This window comes from Arachis stenosperma, chromosome 5 (assembly GCF_014773155.1).
Source record: "Arachis stenosperma cultivar V10309 chromosome 5, arast.V10309.gnm1.PFL2, whole genome shotgun sequence".
Classification (NCBI taxonomy): Eukaryota; Viridiplantae; Streptophyta; class Magnoliopsida; order Fabales; family Fabaceae; genus Arachis; species Arachis stenosperma.
Genome location: NC_080381.1, coordinates 137671797 through 137688187, shown reverse-complemented (window position 1 = coordinate 137688187; position 16391 = coordinate 137671797). Strand labels below are relative to the sequence as shown.

General features: G+C 39.0%; 1 long non-coding RNA gene across 5 annotated transcripts; it reads right to left on the bottom strand.

The window, feature by feature from the left end:
* Positions 1 to 2312: 2312 nt before the first annotated feature.
* Positions 2313 to 8674, bottom strand: LOC130980221 (uncharacterized). Of its 5 annotated transcripts, XR_009086924.1 has the most exons (14): positions 6878 to 8674; positions 6655 to 6775; positions 6431 to 6508; positions 6185 to 6294; positions 5997 to 6096; positions 5498 to 5583; positions 5213 to 5400; positions 4997 to 5109; positions 4697 to 4820; positions 4194 to 4580; positions 3884 to 4094; positions 3557 to 3802; positions 3022 to 3270; positions 2315 to 2743 (listed from the first exon to the last, which is right to left on the bottom strand). It is a non-coding gene; the product is annotated as an uncharacterized LOC130980221 (long non-coding RNA). The 5 variants fall into 5 exon arrangements; XR_009086925.1 differs by having other exon boundaries at positions 2313 to 2689; positions 3884 to 4580; XR_009086923.1 differs by having other exon boundaries at positions 2314 to 2743; positions 3884 to 4580; positions 6431 to 6513.
* Positions 8675 to 16391: the final 7717 nt, after the last annotated feature.

Sequence of the window (16391 nt, the reverse complement as noted above, 5' to 3'; positions counted from 1 at the left end):
GATCATTTAAGTCCAAATCAAATGAATATAGTAACAGTTCATTCTCATAATCGTCACATTGATGGTTTGGCTGATTTAGTGAGATATGAGGGGGTACTGTGGATTCTGAATCAACCGTTTCTTGGAATTATTAGTGATAAGGAGAATAAGTGATAAGGAGGTGGATCTCACTTGCTTATCAAGAGAATGAGAATTTTTATGTAATATTCCTATATTGTAATTATTTTTTGACTACCTAGCATCACCCTTAAAATTCACATTAACCAATTGCATCCTTTTTTCAAATTTCTTATATTTTCTATGGTACTCAATATCATAATGGATGCTATAATTTTTCACACTCGATATAAATTTCTCTTTATTTGAGAATAATTGTCCAATATAAAATTTTATAAGAGCAGTTGTATCATATAATATTTGACTCTCAAAAGTAAAGTCCGGCTATTGTCCCATAGCTTCCAAACCTAGGATACAAAATTGTGAAGGACATTGTTGTGTGTCAAAATTTGAAGAATCATGCTGAATGTGCCAAAATTTGAAAGACTATGGTCTGTTCGATTGCTTATTTTATCCTCATCACTGTCTCTAGCTATGTCGATAAACTTCTCGTCTATATCATCTTTTCGCATTGTATTTTCAATTCGATCTAGTTCTCCATTGCCTATACCATTAGAAATTATGCGAGGAAAACCAACCATCACAACCGCTAACTCATGAAAGAAACAGTTGTCTCCTAAAATACAGGCATCTCCCTCTTTTGCGAACAGGACGGTACAACCACAGGCATCATCGAACTAGAAGCTCCCTTCAACATAGTTGAATGAGGATTCGAGACCAATATCCTAACATCCTCCAATTATGCATACAACTCGTGTTCTCACCTTCCAAAAACTTCTGCAACAATGAAACAAAACTTGAAGATCTTCATTGCTTTAACTCTATCACTAAAAGTATTTTTATATTGTTATATCCATACATAATTATTAGATAGAAAAGATACTTTTATATAAAATATTCAAACAATAAGTTATTTTTTTTTAAATAACAACAACAACAACAAAATTTTATTCCAAACAATAAATTGCTTTGTTTTTAATATTTAAAAAAAATCAATTAAAAAAATAATTTTATAAAAACTCACTCAAACGAACCCTAAATTTATGTGAAAATTACTATTACACTAAGAATGAGTTGTTTAGTTGTTTGACAAACAATTATTCTAATTTCGTATTAAAACTACTCTTACTCTTTCAATCAACGATGAATAAATATCTTGACAAAAAAATGATACTATAATTTCATGTTAGAGTCATTCTTACTGTGGTAGTTATTTTTTTACTAGTTTCTTGATAAGATGGTGGAATTCTAATTTTATATTAAAACCATTCTCATTCTTATAGTGCCGATATTAATCAATTAGACTTGTGTTAACTTGCGTCTCAATGTCACTTTACTACTAAAAAACGTGTTTTCAACTAAAATATCTGTGTAAGTTTTTTGTTAAGCTATTGTATAATTTAACATAGGACCTGATTTGTTTGAATAAATTTTTTTATTTTTAAAAAGAAATATAAAAAGGTGCATAAATTATTTTGTATGAATAATAAAAGAAGAAATTTATGTGTTTTGTACATAATTTTTTTATATATTTTTATTATTCAACTAAAAAATTTACATAACTAAAAACAGTTTATATATTACACAAATAAAGTTTCAATAATTTTCAACAAAATTTTCCATAATTATTTTGTCCTTTCTTTCTTACGTGTTGCCTTTTAAGTTGGAGGTTTGAAAATGGATAAATTCAGTAGTGGTGATCAAGCTCCTCAGTAGAGGAGCAGCAACGACGATAGCTTTTCCTATAAAGATGAAGATTCTCATCAAGGTGTTGAGAACACTGATAATGTTAAATCTAAAAAAGGATGATAAATTGATAAATTCATTTAAGAGTGATATATATATAGTTAAAAATACTATAGGGAAACTTGAATATACAAGTTCATTTGCCAAAGAAGTTAATTAATTGAAACAAACATGCATAAAAATTTAAATGCCACCATGTTTCATCATCCACAACTCTTCGGCCAGGGACAACAGTTTGGAAAGCTTCCATGTGATAATTTTAAATATTTAAAAAATATTTACTTTTAAAGTTAAATATTAGCTTTTAACCTTTTTCGATAAGTTAGATATTATCTTTTAAACATTATAGCATTCACCAAATATAAGAGGGACTTTTTCGCTGACATTTTAATCTTTCCTCCAAATATATGAATTATATACAGGTATATCGGGTGTAGCCATCAACAAATGAAATATAGTAGTTAAAGCCATGAAATGAAGTAATAGGGGCAGGACCCCATAAATATGAATAAATCATGTCAAGAAGTGCATTAAAATTGTAAGAATCGTGATGGAAGGGTAAAAGATGCATTTTAGCCATGCAGCAAAATTCACACAATCTGTCTTATTAATATTCGAAGGGATATTCATATTACATGATCTCATCACAGCTTGCACAATTTTTTGTGCACAATGACCTACCCTATTGTGCCATAAAAGCATAAGAATCAATAGCAGCAGAAAACACCTTAGGATATACATGAACCTTATTAAAAGAAATCTGAGATTTAGCATTATTATTGGTTGATCTTGCATCTGCTATAAATTTTCTCCAAGACCACAAAACCTGCATCAGAGCACCATTCCCAACAAGAGAAATACATGTGGTTGTATCAAAAACCTAGTCACAGACAAACATTAATGGATTGTAATTAACAAATGAACCAAAGAAATGGGGGTGAAAAATTAGAACTGCAGGAGCATGACTAACAAAATGTATTAAGATTGCTTCAAGGACATATAGCAATTTCTTTATGAAAAAGCAAAAAAGGGGGCCAATGTAAAAAATATAACAAAAAGTGTGGTGCAAAGACAGCAGAAAAACATCCAAATTCACAAAAATTTCCATAGAAAAAGCAATAAAATAAAATAAAGTGAAATGAAACCTTGGAGATATACCTTGCTTTTTGATTGTTTTGAGTTCTGCTTTCAATTGCTAATCTTGGAGAAAGCATAAGAATCAATAGCAGCAGAAAACACCTTAGGATATATATGAAGCTTATTAAAAGAACTCTGAGATTTAGCATTATTATTAGTTGATCTTGTAACAGCAACACGATTAAACTCATAAATGCCCTTCTTAGGAGATTTAGCATTATTATTGGTTGATCTTGCATCTTCTATAGATTTTCTCCAAGACCACAAAACCTGCATCAGATCACCATTCCCAACAAGAGAAATACATGTAGTTGTATCAAAACCTAGTCACAGACAAACATTAATGGACTGCAGGAGCATGACTAACAAAATGTATTAAGATTGCTTCAAGGACATACAGCAATTTCTTTATGAAAAAGCAAAAAAAGGGGGCCAAAGTATAAAATATAATAAAAAGTGTGGTGCAAAGACAGCAGAAAAACATCCAAATTCACAAGAATTTCCAAAGAAAAAGCAATAAAATAAAATAAAGTGAAATGAAACCTTGGAGATATACCTTGCTTTTTGATCGTTTTGAGTTCTGTTGCTGTTCTTTAATCCCGGAGATCTTTGAAAAATAGTCTTCAATTGAGGCCCAAGCCTGATGTGCAAAAGCACATTCAAACATTCCATTCTTGAAGCTTGTATCAGCCGCAGATGGAAGAAGATAACTTAACATAAATATAGGGTGACGGTGGCCGTCACCGTTTTTGTCTTCTAACCTTCTGCTCCGGGGTGGCCTATGGCCATCCCAGTGCCGACACTAAATAAATGCAATTAGAACGTTAAATCATCGAAGACAAAGAAACCAAGAAAAGTAAAGAAAAGGGTTAGATTCACCTACCTCACCGATGTGTTGCGTCAATGAGGCTTTAGTCTCAAAGCAATTCGAGCATTTTTCACAGAAATACTCGTATTTGTCATGTTTCTGTTTGGAGTGTTGCTCCAATCTTGCTCTTTCGAAAAAATTACCGTGTGAACAATTTACGCATGTGAACAACAGCGCCTGCTCTTCAGCCATAGCGATGGCTTACGTATTTGATATGCAGAGAAAACTAGGAAGGAATTGGGTTGGAATTAGAGTGATGGCTTACGTATTTGATATGCAGAGAAAACTAGGAAGGAATTGGGTTGGTATGAGAGTGATGGCTTACGTATTTGATATGCAGAGAAAACTCAATGAATAGCGGCGGGGCCTTTTATAAGAACAAACTATAAAATTTCCGCACTCATTGATAAATATATACTGCAGAAATATATAAAGATATGGAAAATGCTATGTATCCTTTAAAATTCAGCCTTTTATTCAGCCTTTAAATTTAAATAATATTATTTAAATATATATTAATCTTGGTGATATGTAAAGACAATCAGGAGCCTTCTTGGTTAGAATGGAATGGAAACTAGAAAAAGGATTGGTTAGTTCCTGGCTTAGAGTACCATTAGTCTCCCCCCTGCTCTCACCACTCCCACCAATATTCTTCATACAACCATTAGTTAAATCAATTTCCTGGTTGCATCACAAACTAGCAAGGAGATTTCTGTTAACAAATAGGCAGTAGTATAAATAAAGAATGAACTTGGAAAACAAAACAATGTTTATAAAGTTAGTAGGAATAATAAGATTTCTCTTCTTATTTTATGAAATCAAACTAACCTCCTTGATGGGATGTCCAGGCAAAGGCATCATAAAGTTAGCAGGATATGGGTAGTCCACCATTGCCAAAAAACTATTCGCAGACACCAACCAGTTCCATAGATCATCAGTCTTATTCAATGGCCTGGAAATTGCCTTTAATTAGTTAAGGAAAATCACACAAGAAATAATGCAATATCAATATCATTATTCACCATAATCATATATTGCCGATAGGGACATATTTCTCTTTTCTTTTCCGGAAAAAAAAGGAAAAAAAAGAAAGAAAAGAAACAAAAGAAAAAGGAAGGAAATCCTTACCGACAGAAGTGGCAAGTGTTGGACAGTTGCACAAGGCCATTACGCGTCTGACCTATTGATGATATGTCATTCCATGACTGTTTTATGTAGTTAAAGCAAGTAGAACTCTCACGCTATTAATAAAAACAAGAAAGCAAAAATGTTAGTAGTATACAAATTCATAAAATGGTCAAAATAAGATAGTAATAACCACAAGATACTGATTCACTAACCTACCTTAAAATCACTGGAAACAATGTCATAGAATGTTTCTAGTGGCACAATGTCTTCAAATTGGAGAATTGGAGCTGAAGCAGCAAGTTCCCCAATAGGCCAATAGCAATATGAGGGTACTTGCATTTCTATTTGAGATGATCCTCAGTAACTCCAAGCCTCTCCTTCAGTTTATCAACTTCATTTCTCAACTGGCAAACTCAAAAGAGAATAGTTAGTTCTGAGAAGCTCTTATATATGTTTTGTAATTATAATGCAACTGAAATACACAGACTAAAAAAGAAATACCTCTTCTATAGCCTTGTTCTTGAGAGCTTCAGTTAACTTGAAGGTCTTCATTTGACCCTGACAAGTGGCCAATTCCTTGCTCTTTTCTGCAACATTCTCTACTATTTGAGCTAAATAAAAAGTAAAAATTCAGCACTAGAAAAGCACTACAATAAGCTATAAGTTGTCCAAACTTCAAGTCTAATTGTCTATTATATATTTCAGTAACCACAAATTAAAAATTGCAAAATCACCTAGTAGTTTGAATAATAAGTGTCCAACCATAACAGAAACTGCTTATATACATACATAAGAGTATATAAAACATAATACATTAACATCCCCCTTTTTGAAAGCTAATGTACATTTATAAGTGTCAAAACTATTTGAGTGGGAAATTTACGAGTAACTCAAAACATAGAAATGAATTTGCATGTGGTGTGATTCTCCTTTGAGTGCAGAAGCAGCTGTTTGAATGGCTCTTGCAACCCTCCAGATTTCATGTTGAATTGCTGCTAACCTTTCTCTTTCACTCGTTGCCTTTGATGATTCCTGTTTGAATCAGCAATCCCGGGGAAGAAATCTAGCTTGCTTTCTTTGTCCCTTGGACGCCCAAACACCTATAAGAAGCATTCATGGATTGATGATTAAGTCAAGTTTAGTAACATGAAAGTGATTAACTAAGCCAACTAACTCAAGCACACTCACAAGATGCTTGAACCACTGCCTTCCATGAAGACCATCTGCATCAAGGAAGCCTTTTTTGGCAAGGATTAGTCTATCATTCAACGCTTGCTTCTTCATATCTACTATATCACCTGCAGTTTCTTGCAATCTCAGTAGCTGCAATTCAGAACAAAGATGAGTACAAATTGGAATTGAAATGGAATAAGAAGAAAAAAAAGGGAGTCTAGCACTAAAAGATACATCATTTGCAAGCATCGTTTGGTTTACCTTTGATTCATCATCAACTTGCTTGGCAGCAGAAGCAAATTCTTGAATTGACATGGTTAATGGATGCAGAGAAACTTGCTGATCTAACAATTTGAGTTAAAGGGTCATATTGAATCCAATTCAAATTTTAGGGGCCAAATCGAGTATTGAATTACAAAATCTAATAAGTGTAAAAATTATATCAAGCAACTACTGAGCAAGTAATCAAATTCATGCTTACTCACGTTTATTCGGAGCAGAATCACTTGTGAATGGAGTTGTTACATTATTATTGGCTTCCTCATAATTAGAATAATTATTATGACTGTTCAAAGTGCTAATCTGGTTGCCATCCTCAATATTTAGCTGCATTGAAAGTTAATTAATAATGACCATATCATTATCACAAATAATGCATACATTCCTCAAATTAGGTTGCATTTGAATAAAAACACACAGAAATTGTACCTGATTGGAAGGGGTTACTAGAGAAGGAAGAAAGGAAAGGTTTGATCATGTTGACAGAGAGAATGGTTGTGCAGTGGCCGCATCTGACACTGAGAACTGCCATTGACATGCTGGTGCATGGCACGCTCACCACTAAAATGGATGAACACAATCCACATTGCACGTAACATATCTCTTCAGGAACATCAAACACATGCCTCACTAGTGTTCTACTTGATGACATGCCTAATATTAATTAATTATATCAGAGTGAGATAGAAAAGTAATGCATCTCTATCGTCTAGCTTATTGGAAACGAAGCATTTATATACTACATATACATACAGTTGAAGAAGCAAATTAATAGTTTAATTTGAAAATGGACAATAATAAATCATATATATCATATATCATATGCATCTTCTTCCTTTTTGTATGCTGCTTTAATTTCCACTGCCGCACTTAGCTCCAACATTCATCCAAAAAATTTACTAACATAAATATCAAAGGCAATCATATAACTTTCCGTCCAATCAAGAAGCACTTAAACGAGCACGGACACCGCGCCGGCTTCCACTGCTTGATTCTGTTTCTTCCCCATGACAGAGCTCAACCACCAGCTTCAATGCCGTCTTATGAGCCTCCTGCGATATACAATCTCGTATCACACTCGTGCTTTCAAACAACATTTCGGTTGTCGCGCTGATCCACTGGATCGGATTTGAAACCGCAAATGCCGATTTCAAAAGCAGTGTTGCGTACGCTCTTGATTGGCAGCTCCCAAGCTTCAACGCTTGCAGCAACGATTCAAGGAACTGAAGGCACTCGTTGTTGATTAGCTTCTAAATCTGATTTTCCGAGAGATCAAGATGAAACAAGATCTAAATCGCAGTTTCAGTCAGATCTCGTTCTTCTTCTTCGGCGCTATTGTTCTTCTTTATCATGATTGTAGCTAAGAACTCTATTGCAACTGAAGAGATTTATAACGAGAGCGACATCGACGCTAGTCTAACAGAGCAACAGCGGCGCGAGTGTGACGGAGCTGCGACGAGCGCGGGAGCAGCAGAGCGAAGACGGCGCGGCGGCAGTAGAGAGGGAAGGTTGGTGAAATGACAGAGGTGAAATGGAGAAGGCGCAAATTGGTGTTAATTTATGTGGTAAAATGTAAGTGGTGATGATGAATCTGTGCTCCACTGCCTCAATCTTTGTTCTGATTCAGTTGAAATCGGGGCTCTCAGTCACTTACAACAGCTCCCTCAAGCTTCTCTGTTCTCAGACTTTGCCTCGTGGTGGGAAGCATCAACTACCCAATTGCAGCAACAATCTGAAGAAGAAGCTGATTGTCGTTTTTTGGCGAGTCTATGCTGAAACATTTGGAGATCTCGACATAATTTCATTTTCGAGGGCAGCAAGATGAGATCAGGTGATGTCCTCTCAGCAGCTGGGTGGATGATTCGGGCTCCTAATCTAAATATTCTCCAGGATGTGCCATGAATGCATTTCTTCTTTTATTTTGGTTACGTTTTCTTCGTTTTCTTCTTAGCATATTAGCTCATCTTTTACTGGAAAACTCCAGTGAACTTTGAGAATACCCCACCTCTTCTTGTTTTGGTGTTCTATCACTTTGGAAAGCTGTATTCCATTTCATAAATGAAATATGGCAAATTCTACGGTATTGATGCAGGGGACAAATCTACATGTGCTATTTGAGTTCTTGAGGGACAAATGTCTATTGAATTGAATGGGACAACTTCTACGGCTCTTAGCTCTTTCAGCGGCTAGAGTACTTGTCAAGAAGGTGGTGTCACCTTTTTAACATTGATTTATTTGTCAATCAAAATTTTAAGTAATGAATACGTGAATATAAATTATTTTATGAACTATGTTTATTTATCTTTGTTTTTGATAATTAAATTAGTGGGTCCACATTACTCAATAAATTGGTCCATTATTTTAGTATTACATCTTGTCCCAATGTATTTCAATATAATAGTCAGTCTAATTAGTGAAAAATTGTACCAATAGGTTATAACTCAAATGACATAATTTTTTCATATTCAATTAAAAAGTTATTTTTAACTAGTGTATATTTTTATATTCTATACGGAATAATATATAAAATTATATAAAAAATTTTATTAAAAAATTAAATAAAAAATATATAGTAATTATTATTATAAATATTTTATAAAGTTATAATTAAAATTAAACTCTAAGAATTTTTAATATTAAAAATAAATAGTATTTGTCTTAATCAATTTGAATTTGTTGAGTGGTCATCTCACTCGAACTCATTTGCTTAAGTAAGTATTCGGAGTTCGAATCTCATATTACACGCGTAATAATTCAGTAGCTAACGGTTGGTCATTAATAAATGTAATATCAATATATGGTTAGACTTTATAGGAGTACTAAAATTTGCGAGTATTCGACCCGTCTCTGCCCGGTAAGGACGGTAATAACCCGACCGCAAGGCATGACGGGTCGGGTTTAGTGTGTACCTGCTCCAGGGTATATACATAGTAACACTTTTTAGAGATTAACATTTGTCTCACATCACATATTTAGTGATTCACAATTTCAGTTCATTCTCCATAGCCATGCCAGAGAGACCCAATCATCTTCGCCCAGAGTCTTCTTCCTCTCGACTTCTCCCTAGAAAGCCTCACAACTCTTGTTGTTGTCACAGCTCTTATCGTCTTACCACTGAGCCCATCATCGTCGCTACTGAGCCTGTTACCATCTACCTTCACAGCTCTCGTCGTTGCGCTGCTAAGCTCATCACCGTCGTTGCTGAGTCCGTCGCTACCTTCTTCCTGAACCCCTTTCCTCTAGGTAAATTCTTTACACTCATCGCCGCCTTCTTCCTGTTGAGCCTCTTTTTTCTAGGTAAATTCTTCTCCCTCTCTCCCTCTTTCTCCCTCCCTCTCCATCACATTGTGAGTCTGTTAAACTCTTTGATTCTTCTTCCATAGATTTATCACTTGATCGTCGCTGTAGATTTATGTGATTCTGTCATCGGAGTTCCTTTCCCCTAAGCACGCCACTATCTTCCTCCTCTATCTCTCTGTCTGCAAATAAGTTTCTCTTTCTCTCTCTTTCTCACATTATGAATGACTGAATCTGTATTTCATTGAATTTGTACTTAGTGAAACTGTGAATTTGTGTTATAATTTTGTTCGTGAAGTTGTGAATTTGTGTTACGATTTTGTTTATATACTGCATTTTACTGATTTCTTGTTCATATTATGTACTTATATTTTCATGATTGATTTTAAGGTTATTTTATATAAAAATAAATATGTTTCATGATTGATTTATCATTAAAATGTGCATGTTCTCATTACATAAACTTCATTTTGCATTTTTCATTTTAAATCGTTATCGATTTTGGTTTCTAATTACTAATGTTAGTGTTCATACCCTGGCCCAATGATTAGGGCCCAGGTCCAACCGAAAGGCCTAATCCAATAGGATAAGCCTTACAAAATACCGACTTTTACATAAGAAGTCGGAGTCAACCACGACTTGGTATGAAGAGGTCGGATGTGAGATTAGCTGGCAGATAAAAACTCATTCAAATGAGTAACCGCCCCTAAAATCTCTCTAACCGTCTCATAAAGCCATATCTTAACCTCCCCAAGATAATGGGGACGGTTACCACCCTAAAGATACGGCACTACACCAACGGTGGTTATTGGCTCACCTCTATAAATACACTGACCTCCCCTCAGGTATCCCTAAGTCCAATACTCTCTAAGACCTGCTTACACTCTTGCTAACTTAGGCATCGGAGTGTCTTTGCAGGTACCACCCCCCATTCACACGCGAGCACAAGTCGGACGGAGCCTCCCGAGTTGCGGACCTACCCGGAGTTCTCCTCCATCACACACTTGGGCCGCCAAACGCCATCCATTGGACTAATCTCCGGTTACCTACCGTAACATTGGCGCCGTTGCCGGGGACCCAAGAGATCATTCAACGATGGCGGATAGATCCCACGAAGAAGGCCATGTGGAAACAGATTCTGAACAAGAGAATCTGGACATGGGTAATGACAACGAAGACATGGCCCAACAACGAGATAACGACCAACACAGAGAGGGTACCTCTGGAATGAAGAATCCAAAGGTAAACTCCTCAGATGGACGTGAATCAGAAAAGAGTGGACCATCCCACGTAACTGAATTGATGGGACTAGTCCATAGCCGCCTGGAGCAATTGGAACAAGAGCGGGAGAGGCAAAAGGAAACCGAAAGGTACCTTAAAGAGGAGATGGAACGGCGAAAAGAGTTAGAAAGAAAACTCTTGCAGCTAGAATCCTCCCTCAAGAACTCCCGCGATGAAGGAGAAGATCAACTCCCGGGCGGAGAAGATCCGTTCAACGAGGACATAATGAGGGCAAAAGTCCCAAGGAACTTCAAAAGCCCTGATATGGACCTCTATGATGGGACTACGGATCCAAAGCATCATCTTAGCAACTTCAAAAGTCGGATGTATCTAGCTGATGCCTCCGACGCCACGAGATGCAAGGCTTTCCCGACCACCTTATCGAAAGCAGCGATGAAGTGGTTCGATAGCCTCCCCCCAAGATCCATCACTAGTTTTGAAGACCTCTCAAGGAAATTCCTGATGAGGTTCTCAATCCAAAAAGATAAAGTAAAACATGCACCAAGCCTCCTGGGAGTAAAACAGGAGGTCGGAGAGTCTTTACGAGCCTATATGGAAAGGTTCAATAAGGCATGTTTAGAAATCCAAGACCTGCCCACGGAGGCAGTAATAATGGGGTTAGTCAATGGACTTAGAGAAGGTCCCTTCTCACAGTCCATATCTAAAAGACACCCCGTTTCTCTAAGTGATGTACAAGAAAGGGCCGAGAAGTACATCAACATGGAAGAGAATGCCAAACTGAGAGACCTGAGTTCGCGACCTGGACCTACTTCCTCCTCTAGGGAGAGGGAAAGGGAAGTCAGGAAGAATGAAGAACCCGGCCTCGAAAGGCCCAGAAAGTATCACTCTTATACTCCTCTAAGGACTTCTATAGTGGACGTATACAGAGAAATTTGCAACACTGAAAGGCTGCCACCCCCAAGACCTATTAAAAATAAAAAAGGGGGAAGTTGCAGCGAGTATTGCGAGTACCATAAAATATATGGTCACTCTACCAACGACTGTTACGACCTCAAAAATGTGATAGAAAAGCTGGCTAGAGAAGGTCGGCTTGACAGATATCTCATGGAGAGGTCGGACACCCACGGAAAGAGGAAGCGAGATGATATGGACAGGAAAGATCCCCCACCACAGACCCCTGAGAGACACATCCACATGATCTCAGGAGGATTTGCGGGAGGTGAAATCACCAAATCTTCTCGCAAAAGACATCTCAAAAGAGTCTATCAGGTCGGGGATGAGTCGCCCGACCTCCCCACCATCTCATTCACAAAAGAAGATGGGCAAGGGATAATCCCCGGGCATGATGATCCCGTGGTAATAACCATGATCCTAGCTAACGCCCATCTCCACAGAACCCTAGTAGACCAGGGAAGCTCGGCGGACATCCTTTTCAAGCCCGCCTTCGACAAACTAGGGCTAGATGAAAAAGAGTTGAGAGCTTACCCCGACACCCTATACGGGTTAGGGGATACGCCAATAAAACCACTGGGATTTTTGCCCCTTCACACAACTTTCGGAAAAGGGAAAAAATCAAGGACTTTGAGCATAGATTTCATAGTCATCGATGAAGGGTCAGCCTACAATGCCTTAATTGGCAGGACTACCCTTAATCGACTTGGAGCAGTGGTATCAACTCCTCACCTCTGCATGAAATTCCCGACTCCAGGAGGAATAGCAACGGTGAGAGGAGATCAAAAATTGGCAAGGAAGTGCTATAACGAAAGCCTAAATCTGAGAGGAAAGGGCAAAGAAGTCCACACCATAGAGTTGGGTGGAGCAAGAACCAGAGAAGAGCTACGACCCCAGCCGGGTGGAAAAACCGAGGAGATACAAGTCGGTGAGGAGGAAGGAAAAAACACTTACATAGGAGCCAACCTAGGGGAAACCCTGAAACAAAGGTTGGGTGAACTCCTAAGAGCCAATTCCGACCTCTTCGCCTGGAAGGCTTCCGACATGCCCGGGATCGATCCCGAGCTCATGTCTCACAGGCTCTCGGTTTACCCAGGGTCCCGACCTATACAGCAAAGAAGACGCAAGCTCGGCCCAGAGAGGACCTCCATAGTAGAAGAGCAAGTACAGGCGCTCCTGGAAGCTGGCTTTATCAGAGAGGTCAAATACCCAACATGGCTAGCCAATGTAGTGCTAGTCAAAAAACAAAATGGTAAATGGAGGATGTGCGTCGACTATACCGACCTAAATAAGGCCTGTCCTAAGGACCCTTATCCCTTACCAAGCATTGATACCCTGGTGGACTCCAGCTCAGGGTACCAATACCTATCATTCATGGACGCCTACTCGGGATATAACCAAATCCCGATGCACGAACCCGACCAAGAGAAACCATCGTTCATCACACCAAAAGCCAACTATTGCTACGTGGTCATGCCATTCGGACTGAAGAATGCAGGAGCCACGTACCAAAGGCTGATGAACAAAGTGTTTTCTCCCCATTTAGGGAGCTTAATGGAGGTATACGTCGACGACATGTTAGTAAAAACCAAGCAAGAAGTCGACCTCTTAACCGACCTCTCACAAGTCTTCGACACTATAAGGTTGCATGGGATGAGACTGAATCCCGCAAAATGCGCCTTCGCAGTAGAAGCAGGGAAATTTCTAGGCTTCATGCTAACACAAAGAGGGATTGAGGCCAATCCCGACAAGTGCAGAGCCATCCTAGAAATGAAGAGCCCGACTTGTTTAAGAGAGGTTCAACAGCTCAATGGCCGACTTACAGCCCTCTCCAGATTTATGGCAGGATCGGCACTAAAATCCCTTCCATTATTCTCCTTGTTAAGGAAGGGATGCCAGTTTGAATGGACTCCGGAATGTGAGGAGGCGTTCCAAGAGTTCAAAAAATTCTTGAGCCAACCTCCTATCTTGACCCGACCAATACCGGGAAAAGACCTCGTCTTATACCTATCCGTCGCAAACAGGGCTGTCTCATCAGCCCTGATCACAGAAGATGAGGTCGGTCAACACCCGGTCTACTTTACCAGTAAGGTTCTACAAGGCCCTGAGCTAAGGTACCACAAACTAGAGAAGTTTGCCTACTCCTTAGTGATAGCCTCACGAAGGCTACGACCTTACTTTCAGGCTCATACAATAAGAGTCCGTACAAACCAACCCATGAAACAAATCCTCCAAAAGACGGATGTTGCAGGGAGAATGGTTCAATGGGCGATAGAGCTCTCCGAGTTCGATTTGAGATATGAAACTCGGACAGCAATCAAAGCCCAATACCTCGCCGATTTCATCGCAGAATATGCCGGAGAACAAGAGGAAAAACCGACTACATGGGAACTCTATGTAGACGGATCCTCCAACAAAACAGGGAGCGGCGCAGGTATAATATTGGTAGATGGAAAAGGAACCCAGTTAGAGGTCTCCTTAAAATTTGAATTTTCGGCTTCAAACAATCAGGCAGAATATGAAGCCTTGATTGCCGGATTAAAGTTGGCAGAAGAAGTTGGCGCTACAAAGGTGATGATCTACAGCGACTCACAAGTGGTGACTTCCCAAATAAGTGGAGAGTATCAGGCAAAAGACCCCAATATGAAGAAATACTTGGAAAAAACCTTGGAACACCTCGGGCGCTTTGCGGAAACCGAGGTTAGGCACATAACTCGGGATCTAAATAGCAGAGCTGACGCCCTATCCAAGTTAGCAAGTACCAAACCCGGAGGAAACAATAGAAGCCTGATCCAGGAAACCCTCCAAGAGCCCTCGGTATCAAAAACAGAGGATCAACAAAAGGTACTTGAGGTAGTCGGCCTAAACCTCGGATGGATGAACCCCTTAGTCGAATACCTGAAGTTCGACATCCTCCCCAAAGAGGAGAAAAAGGCTAAAAAGATCCGAAGGGAAGCACAACATTATACTTTAGTGAGAAATGTCCTTTACAGAAGAGGAATATCAACGCCATTACTAAAGTGCGTACCGACCTCAAGAACCACCGAGGTGTTGGAGGAAGTACATAGTGGGATCTGCGAAAACCATCTCGGAGCGAGGTCGTTGGCCAGAAAAGTGATCTGAGCAGGATTCTATTGGCCGACCTTGCAGAAAGATGCAACAGACTTTGTGAAAAAATGCCAGCCATGTCAGATGCATGCAAATTTCCACGTGGCTCCACCAGAAGAGCTCATCAGTATAACTTCCCCCTGGCCTTTTGCAAAATGGGGAATGGATTTGTTAGGTCCTTTTCCCCAAGCACCAGGGCAAGTCAAATACCTGATCGTGGGAATAGATTACTTCACAAAGTGGATAGAAGCAGAACCACTAGCTACTATCACCGCTCAAAGAAGTCGCAGGTTCCTCTACAAAAACATTATCACAAGGTATGGAATACCTTATTCCATCACCACAGATAATGGGACTCAGTTCACCGACGCCTCCTTCAGAAGTTTGGTAGCCAGTATGAAAATCAAACACCAATTCACGTCGGTAGAACACCCACAAGCTAATGGGCAAGCCGAGGCAGCTAACAAAGTCATACTGGCAGGACTGAAGAAGAGATTACAGGAAGCAAAGGGAGCTTGGGCTGACGAGCTCCCCCAAGTGCTATGGGCTTATAGGACGACCCCCCAATCCGCCACAGGAGAAACACCCTTCCGACTAGTCTACGGCGTAGAAGCCATGATTCCTATAGAAATCAGTGAGCAAAGCCCAAGGGTAATCCTCCATGATGAGGTCGGAAATGTACAGGGGCACAAAGAGGAGCTCGACTTGCTCCCCGAAGTCCGAGAGAACGCCCAGATAAGAGAAGCGGCATTAAAGCAAAGGATGACTACCAGATACAACAAGAAAGTCATTCGAAGAACATTCGCAGTAGATGACCTGGTCCTAATTAGAAACGACATTGGGGTCAACAAATCAGGAGATGGAAAGCTCGCCGCAAATTGGAAAGGGCCATACAAAATCAAGGAAGTGTTAGGGAAAGGTTATTATAAAGTAACTGACCTGGATGGCACTGAGTTACCAAGGTCGTGGCATGCTTGTAATATGAAAAGATACTACAGTTAGAAGCGAACTCTACTCCCTGATGTACTCTTTTCCCAGCTTCATGATTTTTTCCCAAAAAAGGGTTTTTTCTGGAGAGGGGTTTTTAACGAGGCATCATAGTAGAGGCTAAGGGAAAATATGCTGTCAAAACCCTTAGTAGCAAAAAAAGGTACCTTCCCAATTAATAAAGATCTTTCTTCATTCATAATATCTCTTATAATATCCTCCTTTATTTTTCTAAGTCTTTCTACGAAACGCGCCGACTTAAGCTCGACAAAGCGTGAAAATCCCATGAACCGACCTAGATGGTTGTCAGGATAAAACGACGAGGTACAAGTCGGTGTAAAGAGGTTATATGAGTCGA